This window comes from Mizuhopecten yessoensis, unplaced genomic scaffold (genome assembly GCF_002113885.1).
Source record: "Mizuhopecten yessoensis strain PY_sf001 unplaced genomic scaffold, ASM211388v2 scaffold8143, whole genome shotgun sequence".
Taxonomy (NCBI): domain Eukaryota; kingdom Metazoa; phylum Mollusca; class Bivalvia; order Pectinida; family Pectinidae; genus Mizuhopecten; species Mizuhopecten yessoensis.
In genome coordinates this window covers 133148-143490 of record NW_018407400.1, presented here as the reverse complement: position 1 = coordinate 143490, position 10343 = coordinate 133148, and the positions used below count along the sequence as shown (strand labels likewise).

Sequence of the window (10343 nt, the reverse complement as noted above, 5' to 3'; positions counted from 1 at the left end):
AGTTATTTCGTTTTTATAAAATATCACAAAGAACATCAAATTCATCTTGTTAAAACTATTTTATTAAGGATAAAGGACAAGGCTCAGGCACTTCGTGGGAAAAGCATAGTAAAAATACAACGTCGTAAGGATCTCTGTCCGAATGCAAACATGATAAAGAATTCCACGACAGTATTTTGCACATGCAGCTTCTTAATTTCATTTTTGAATTTACATATGTTAATGTAGCGTGACTGTACCGTTGGCAAAGTTGGTTACAGCGACAGTATATTGATTTGAGGTCATGAGGCGGAATCCTTGTCTGAGCTCATTACAATTTTTCACTTATAACACTGTTGTAAAAGTTCCGGAGCCCTATTTTTTCTTTTCAAAAATTATTATTGCAATATTTGAGATCTTTAATTTTCTCTCTATGTTACCAGCATTATCTTTTAACATGCACAACATGGACGACTTTCTACAAAGTTATACGATAAGCGAGATGATATCGATTTACTTATCACGAACTTTCCCTTTCTTGATAGTAATTTACATTTCGTAGTTGATTCAATTTCAAGAGATTGGTTCGAATATCGTTATTGCTGTGCTAAATGTCGATTGCTTTCCCTTTCGAGAGATACGGTTTGATGAAGACTTAGCAAGTTTTATCTATCTCGATCTCGGAAACATAACAAGTAAACCACTTGTATGTATATAGAATCAATTGCAACATTCTAAAAACGAAAAAGAAGCAGATATATTAATATTAAGTACAGGAAAGTTAAAGATCGTAAATTAAAGTCATCATTCTATGTTGTTCTTTTGCAGCATAAAGTCAATCATAAAATAGCGTTTTACCTCTCGCTGAAACGCATTGAATAAAAATAGTTTTAAACTGGAATTTATTTTATACCCTACCCGCTATCCACGTTTTAAGTATTTTTCCGTCGAGCTTCAAAAACAGTAATTATCTTCAGCTGTTTTCACATTTCACGTTTTTTTCGACACATGAAAGATTTTATTTCAATAAACAAAATTGGATTTTACCTAAATAAATATCATCTTGAGTTTGGACGTCTAGAAATTTACATGTTCTGAATTTGATAACATTCTTAAATTTCAACGTTCCACACAAAGGATCACGCCTAGTATCTATAAAATAATCAAAAAAAAACAACACCATTTAATATGGTAATTCAAGACAATGTTGCAGTGTTTCTTCATTGCATGAACAGTTACATTTTCTTTTAAATACGAGGGAAAAAACTCATATCCTGTTTTTAGAATTAAAAATGTTATACAGTTTGGGTACAGGAACCTGTTTCAATTGATTTAGTATATTAAAGTATCGGTAAATATATTCGTTATATTTCAGAAAATGATGAAATTTATCGCATTGGTCCTAGCTATTTCTTTGATGCTAATGACATCACTTCCGGAGAAAGTACAGGCGGGCGACGACTTTGCATGCATCAAATCGTGCAGGGATGGTCTGACCAACTGCTATAGTGACTGTGACAGTTTTAAACCGCTACGAAGAGTTTTGTGCAAATCAGGTTGTCTAATAGCATCGGCAAGCTGTAATATTGGTTGTCACAGTGACAAATGATCAACATTTGTTCGGGAACTGCCCCGGTACCATTAGTATGTCATTAACCAATGACCAATAAAGTTTCAATGTAAAACTAGTAGATATTGTTTATTTTTATTACTTAGCATTATTTAGTCTGGAAGATAACAAAATCATTAAATGCTTTGTCATATTCCAGAACCTGGTGATAACTCACGTATACATATTAAAAAAGCCAAGTAATAATCTAATGATATATTATTTGGCAGTTTTTATAACTGTTGACGATTCGGGTACATGTTTGCCCTTGCAGATGTGATCACAATAATCTTGTATGTTTTTTTGTTATGGTTGCCAGTTACACTTTAGTTTTTGGGATAATGTGGGATAATAGGCTAAAATAGTTGGAAATTAAAAAAAAACCTAAATTGCCTTCACTACTGTTGAAATGGATTGTAAAAGAGCTGCTAAATTTTAGGTGTTGTGGAAAGAAATGATTATAGTTTTGCTGTGAGTAAAAACAATATGAAATTATTTTAAATATGAAAACCACGCAAATGTAATCAAATCACTGTCATAACTATTATAAGAACGGTATTTCCCTTTGACTTTTACGTTGATTAAAGTTAATGCACATATAATATTTAACATCATCTTTATTTTCAACAACGCTATCGATTTCAATTTTAGATGTTTGTTAATGTTTCTATTAATGGTTAATAATACAAATTACTGCTATGAAAAGGTCTGCATAAGGTTTGTGTGAAATGCATTTGTAAAGCAAATATAGCAATATAACGCTTCTGCATTCTTTCATTTTCGTTGATCAGATCCGATAAGATAATGTGAATATCAGTCAAGAATTGTATCTTCCCATGAAACTGTATATAGACAACCCCTCTAAATCTGCTGTCTTGGAAATAGCCTGTTTATCTTATTTTGAAACCTGTTCAAATGTCGTTTGAATTGTAGGACCTATGACCGTTTTTTTTCGATGTATTTAGTTGAAACAATTTCTTAATATTTCTGATGTTCGATTGTCGTAGTAATTTTGGTGTGCTATGATTTTTAAAAGTAGATTTATTAATTAGACTACCGGCATTGGTATTGAGAACGATTTAGTGCCAGCAACTTAAGTATAAATATTATTTGGACAGTTCATTAAAAACCAATGTCCAGTCAGAAATCAAATTTACTCATTAACAAGCATTAGTTGCTGTGCCGTTAAAGTTTTGTGAATTTACATCTTTTGCAGCATATCTAATATAAAAGCTTTACAAAACTGAATGAATCAAAATACTATGTTAACTCTAAAAATCATGTTATCTCCCCTTGACTGGTAACAGTTATCAAATGGACCGGCGTTATGTTGTATGCAAAAAAAAATATCAGCTTTATAACTTTTATAAAGAATAAATATCAATAGATGAAATATGATTTAACGGTGTCTTTCTTGTTGTTTTGGTTTATTTAAGGTTACTGATATGTTGAATTTATGTTCCGATTCTGATATGAAGTAATTTTTATTGTCTATGTATTGACATTTTAACACCGAAAAAAAATGGAAAAAATTAGCACAGCCTCATCTCAAGCATCAACATGAATGGTCTTTGCTCTGTAATTAATAAGAGATTATATTACAAAATCTAAATCAATTATCAGAGATGATAAATAGTATCTGGTCCATTTAATATGCATTAAAATGATAGAAGTGAATTCGTGTATGTAGGGGTTCATGCATTGAGTCTAGTAGACTTCCATATACCAAAACATTGTTTCTACAATTATATATTTTCNGTTACAAAACTGTAATGTACATTACATTATACGGTCAACTAATAGATATGAAGTTAACAATTTAACATAGCGACTTTAATAGGGACAACATTGTAACATACTGTTTGTCTTACCTATTCCCGAAAGGTAGTTATGCGTTGGTGGTTGAATACCTCACAGGTACGGAAGTGGAGACGACGAAGTCGCTCGGGATATAGGGCTCCCACTGAAAAAGGTAGTTACAAACTGTTTTTATATCGATCAATATACAGTTGTCATTATGTTTTCTTATCTTTAAAAAAAATCGTATTATGATTTATTTCCTGCATCAGATATCAGTATTTATCATATTATAAATACAAAAGACGGAAATTTGTAAATACGATACTGAAACAATTCCGATAGCCATGTCACCCTGTCGGGACAAACGTCTCTATCCCCAGACAGATATACTTATCTGCCTTGAAACTGATTTAATTGTTATCTAGGTAGTCAAAGCATTGTTTAAATATGACCACGTAGGGAGTTTTCGTGTCTCCGATAATTGTTACATCCAAACTTCATTTGAAACAAAATGGCAGTTTTGTAATGAGTCGAGGGTATTTCTATATAGCATCTTTGATGTCTAGAATTTCTGCCCTTTTTTGTTTTTCTCTCTCATCTATTGGATTAAGTCATATAAACAGTAAATGCACCGTGTGGTAACTTTTGATTAAAACTTCATACAACTGTGTATGACATTGTTCTTTCAATGTAAGGTGGTCGTTTTGCCTATTTACTAGCACAATGTGTAACGGGGGAAAACTATATATATATTTTTTAGAAAGATCTGTCGAAATCTAAGATGGTTGCGTAGCGACATTTTTTGGGTTTTTTTTCTGACCCGCCTTAAAATGAAACATAACAATTAAGATCTCGGAAATGTAAATATGTCCAGTTGTTTTTTAGGAAATAGTGAATACAAAAATGAACTGACAACTTTAAAATGACTGTCTTGTGGTCATCCTGCTTTCCCGATCAGTCCCGAAAATTAATATGCATGAGCGGAGACCATTGGTTACCTACATCTGAAATTTTAAAAATTAATCTCACAAGAACGTTATCAGAGATAGCGCGAAAAAGCTTTAACTATTTTCGATCAGTTTTAAAGTCGACTTGCCAATTGACTATAGGGACAGTTCCTGAGAAATTCGAAACACATTCCTCGATTTAATTGTTATCTAGGTAGTCAAAGCATTAGTTGTCATTGTTTAAATATGACCACGTAGGGAGTTTTCGTGCCGATAATTGTTACATCCAAACTTCATTTGAAACAAAATGGCAGTTTTGTAATGAGTCGAGGGTACTTCTATATAACATCTTTGGTGTCTAGAATTTCTGCTCTTTTCTGTTTTTCTCTCTCATCTATTTGATTGAGTCATATAAACAGTAAATGCACCGTGTGGTAACTTTTGATTAAAACTTTATACAACTGTGTATGACATTGTTCTTTCAATGTAAGGTGTTCAGTATTTTTTGAGAAATAGCGCTTTCAATCTTTCACACTCAAAACTCCAAGATGGCTACCTTTCGGCCTTTTAGGTTCCCGGATCAGTCCCTAAAATCGATATTCGTAGCTAGTGATCATGAGGAGCCTACATGTATAACTTACAAAATATTCTTACGGCACTATCCGTTCGAGAATAGCGCTAACTTACAGGGATTTCTGATCAGACCCGAAATTCAATATGCGGAACATAGAAAACAAGAGGCCAAATGGGCCAGCATCGCTCACCTGGTATTAATCTCACACTTGTAATCTTAAAAGTGATCTAAATTAAGGCTACAGTGGCAAATATAAGTATTTTCGACTATAAGTCATTTTAAAGAACCTGTTAAAATATTCTAAATCATTTGACACCTGTGAATTTGAAAGTCAAACAAGGTCATAACGTTGAACACAATTTATAGCCCTTAATCCCAGCATGCAATTTGCAAAATATCACCACCCTAGACCCTTTCTTTAATGAGACTATGTCATTTAAAGGTTTATACATATCTGACCAAATGTGATCTTGAAAGTGGGTCAAAGTCATTCAAATGACTTGATAGTCTTTCATCCAAGTGTGCAACTGCCCACATATCAACATTCTGGGCATCCTGGTTATTCAGCAGAAGTCATTTAAACATATTTGACTCCATTTATTTGATCAAAATTGATAGCCCTTCATCATAGCATACTACCGGCCATATATCATCACCCTTTTTTAATTCAAGGTCATTTATTCGAACAAACTTAGTTACCCTAAATCCTAGCATACTACTGGCCAGTTATCATCATCTTGAGAACATATTTGATCCCTGTGACCTTGAATAAAATTCAAGGTCATTCCTTTCAACAACCGTGGTAGGCATTCATCTCGGCATGTTACGGGCTAAATATTATCATCCTTAGAATTTTGATTATTCAGAAGAAATTGTTTAACGGTTTAAATATATTTGACCCCTGTGACCTTGAATATAGGTTTAGGTAATTCATTTTAACAAACTCGGTAGCCCTTTATTCTAGCATGCTACTTGCATATCAACATTCTGGGCCTATTGGTTATACCTTTCCAGAATACCTAGTCGTGTTCTCCTTGTACTTTTTCAAGGATCTTGATTGTTTTTAGAAGTGTGTTTGTCCTTCTCTATTCTCATTATGTTAGCATTGATAAATGTTAATGTTTATGGATTAACACTTATCAACTTCAAAGTCCAAATTGATGTAGAGATAGATGGCGTACGAATATGCACTTGGCACATCTGAGATAATAACGCAATTTGCTTCAATAACTACTTAATAAAAACCATACAGTAAATAAAAATAACACCATACGAACCCGGACGCCGACGCATGGCTGCGCATAAAGTGCACCTGATGCAGTCTCCTGAATAGTAATAGTATTCGAAGAAAGCTGCAGCAAGGTTATAGCGCGTCTTCCACAGTATATATTCAGGGAATGTAGAAAACCTCTCTAAGAGATTGGTCTCACCGACGACACGTGTGTTGCCCAACTGTAATTATAGAATAGTAAAATCAATAACGTTTCAAAAACACAAAACCTTAAAAAGTAAATATATTTGACAGCAAAGCGTTAAATATTATTTATTATTTAGACCTTTGTGCCGGGGAGAGGTGGTCATTTCCCTCAAAAAACATTAAAAACCTTTAATTCAATGTCCAAATCACTTTTTTGTTTTATCTTAGACAATTGTCCTGTATTAATATGAAGTTTGTATTTGTGTATTCACACATGGTAACCAGTTAATATGATGGGTGCCAATTTGCGGCTTCTAGTGTCTGTCGCCTTTTTTTAAACTTTGTTGCATAATTTACTTCTTTGCATCAAAATGAAATTGCTTTGTTGTAATAAAGGTTTATTTGAAAGACATCAACTGGATCGGCTTCTTGTCTAAAATAATGAATTATAATGGAATGAACAGAAATAGCAAATAAATATTCATGAAATAATTAATAATTCTTGTAAATATTTAAATATGTCGAAATTTCGAATATTCTACATTCCGTCAACACAGATAATAGACACTGCAGGGGTTGAGGTCACTGTCTTCAAAGTAATATTCGAGTATTTCGTTAAATCAAAAAACTAAATGCAAGTGCTAGAATTCGTCATCTTCCTATAAAAACTTGATAATTTCACTTTCAATAAGTTGTTTGATATGCACAGGCTACGATTAAATTTACAAATGCTATTTTACTCTTTAAGCAGAAAGTCAGAAATATTGGTCACTTAATTCGAAAACGACAACTTTACCGGTTTCAGAATTTAAAGATATTTTCCCACACAATGAATATATATGTAGCACAATTTATGAATAATAACATTTGGTCGACTTACACTATAAAGCATAACACGAGGAATGACACATTGTGTCAAATGATTTTTAAGCTCACTTATTTTTACTCCAGTTTTGAAAAAGAACCCAGTACTGGCATCACAGCTTCTAGTCAATAAATACATATTTGCTATCGAATGATCAACTACACCATAGCAGCAACATTATAAGGAAACAAATTTGCTTTAGATTCAAATAGTATTTTTTCAGGCTCTTGAGTAGGTATAAATTCATTTGCTGAGCAGGAGTAATTCCGTGAGCTCCCATTTGGCCGAATAAGTCCAAAGGGAGCTGACTTCATCATTTTCAATACAGAAAGCAGTCTGGCTAAGGTGTTTCAAATTATCAAAAAATCGCTGTGTGGGCGACTTTTAGCATTGGAGTGGACCCCATCTTACACTCATTTTCCCCTTTTTGGCCCAGCCTGTCTGGTCCCAGGGGTAATGCAGGATCTTAATGTTTAAATCAATATTATAACTATCTCATCACAATTATTCGAACAAAGTTCGAATTACTTTCTACTGAAAATAGTCAAATTACATTCAGAAGTGTCAATTTTTTTACCTTTTCTCAAAGGTAAACAGTTGTACTAAGAAAAATGGAATTGTCTTTTATTGGCTATAGCTCCAATGGATCTTTATCTTCAAAGACTTTTTTATCCTGGTACATTTTAGTATGAGGAAGAAGATTTTCTGAATTTTAAACACTTTCACCCATTTGGGCCCAACCCATCTAGCACCATCGGGCGAGGCATTACATTATTTTCTCTTACCATTTAATTGCCATCTCATTATAATTATCCCCACCAAGTTTGAATATTTGCTGAGAAAAAAACAAATATTCCCAAAAGTGTTATTTCTCTAGATAAAATATAGTAATTTCCTCCCCTCCTAAATGGAGAGCAGATGTCCCAGGGGTCATGAAATTTAAAATTTAGTTAAAGCACATTAGGACCTTTCTATTCATGAAGAGTATTTGATTGTAGTACATCTGAGACTGAGGAGATGGTTTTTAAACTTTTCACCATTCGCCCCAGTTTAGCCCATCCCCTCAAGCCCCTAGGGAAAGACGGGATCTGATTTTTCTATATCATTTGATTGCCATCTGGCATCAAAATCATTCTAACCAAGTTTGAATAACTTCAAATGGCTCAGGCGACCTAAAACGTCTAGGGTGGTAATATTTGGCTAGTTGCACGCTGGAATGAAGAGCTTTAAACCTTATTCAACTTAATAATTTGTATGATTGTTATTCACAATCCAGAGCTTATAAATCATATAAGAGAGAGAATATATTTATTGAAATTATCTTATTAAACTTTGAGTTGGTTTACTTAGCAGGTAGTAGTTACAACCAAACGTGAAGGCACATTAAGTTTCAAAAAGGTTCTGATCAGAAACTGGACAAGACAAAATATAGGTGGCAGACCACGTACGAAGGACGTCTTAATCACTCTTGTTCAAATTAGGTAATGTTTTTGTTTTTAATCAAATTTATCAAAATTCAAATTTTCACTTTTACAACATGAAGCTTTAATGTAATTTCTATAATGTAACAATTCTATCGAGTATTTTTATCATTTTTTGAACCCTGCTACGGTTTTGGCCCTGGATTTAATATCCTCATGCAAGATGGCTCTCATTCATTCATTCTTTCATTCAGTCGTTTACTTATTCATTCAATTGTTAACTTATTCATTACATCCTTTTTTTTTTACATTTATTCCTTGTTTTCATTCAATTATACATTTATTATTTCCATTAATTCTTTCATTGTTTCCTCTCATTCACTCATTTCATCTATTTATTCATAAAGTTTGAAGTTTTCTAATTAAAAATATATGCAAAGATACTATAAAATACTTGGCAAGTGCACTAAGACATGATACAGATGAAACACCGGCACCGGAATCACCTCTAGTTAACATACGAGGGTATCAAACATTTCAAACTAATAAGGGGAGAGAACTACGTTTTAAGGAAAACCAAGCATCCAAGTTATATTTAGAATAATAATGTATTAAAGTGATTATTAATAAAACAAAATGTTCGAATGGACCGCATTTATTTTGGGAGATTAATAGAGATTTATTTTTCATCGCAACAAACTTCTCTTCTTCCATTGTTTGTGTAAAAATAATCTTACACATTTCTTTAATGCGATTTCAGTATTTAAGATGTTTTATTAGTATCAGAAAACGGTTTAATAATAGTCCAATCTTTGAATTTCCAAAAAGGATATCTATATCTTGAAAATCAATATATGGCTGTCTATCATCATGCTCAGTAGACCAAACATTAAATCATCCAATAATCTCTGTACATAATAGCATTGAGTAAAGCTGTGTTCCAATGTTTCCTTTTTTCTGTTACAGAATGTACATAATTGATTTATTACTAATTTCATTTTACTAGTACTTTATTAGTTGGTAGAATCCTATGATTGATTTTGTATTGGAAAGTTTGTAATTTTGTTGCCATTGTACAGTTAAATGCATTCATATTAATATCTTGCCAGTTCAAATCCTCTTCCATCTCAAAAACGGATTTCCATTCTACTTGTCTATGTTTAGGCATTATTATGACATCTGTAACAAACTTTCTTTATATTTTGTTTATGTATGTTTGCTTCCAGTTATCGATCTTGTTTACTACGAAATACTACTGAATAAAGTTTAAAGAAGGAAAAGATTCCAAATGATTGAAATCTCTAATTATCACATTATGGAAAAGATCCCCAAATGTATCAAGACCTCCTTGGGTTTTCCACTGTCTACAGAACTTCATCTTTTCAAATGGTACGAAATTCACTAAATTCTTACTGGGTTATTCTGACAAGGTATCAGGTTCACTCTGGATCTAAGACAAACATTGAGGAGACCTCCAAAAAGGATTTCTAATATGCCTGCTTCTTTCAGTTTTATACCACCCATATCATACAGTAAGTCTACTTCAAACGGTAAAATTTCATTTCACAATGCTATCCATGCTCTTATGAATCCTCAAATATTTTTTTGTCCATTTAATTTTAGATATTTAATGAAAGATGAAATATGAGTCATGTTAAGACCTCCATTTTCTTTACAGGCAATCATAGTATCCCGCTTTACCTTGTCAGTTTTAAAATTCCATATTAAACC

The 10343-nt window shown here is 32.6% G+C and overlaps 1 long non-coding RNA gene across 2 annotated transcripts in view; it reads right to left on the bottom strand.

Annotated features, from left to right (window-relative positions):
- Positions 1–3463: 3463 nt before the first annotated feature.
- Positions 3464–10343, bottom strand: part of LOC110455137 — a 39106-nt gene continuing 32226 nt past the window's right edge. For both annotated transcript variants that reach the window (XR_002463422.1, XR_002463423.1), the window contains exons 3-4: positions 6187–6361; positions 3464–3551 (exon numbers count right to left, since the gene is read on the bottom strand). This is a non-coding gene — a long non-coding RNA (uncharacterized LOC110455137). The remainder of the gene's footprint in view (positions 3552–6186; positions 6362–10343) is intronic.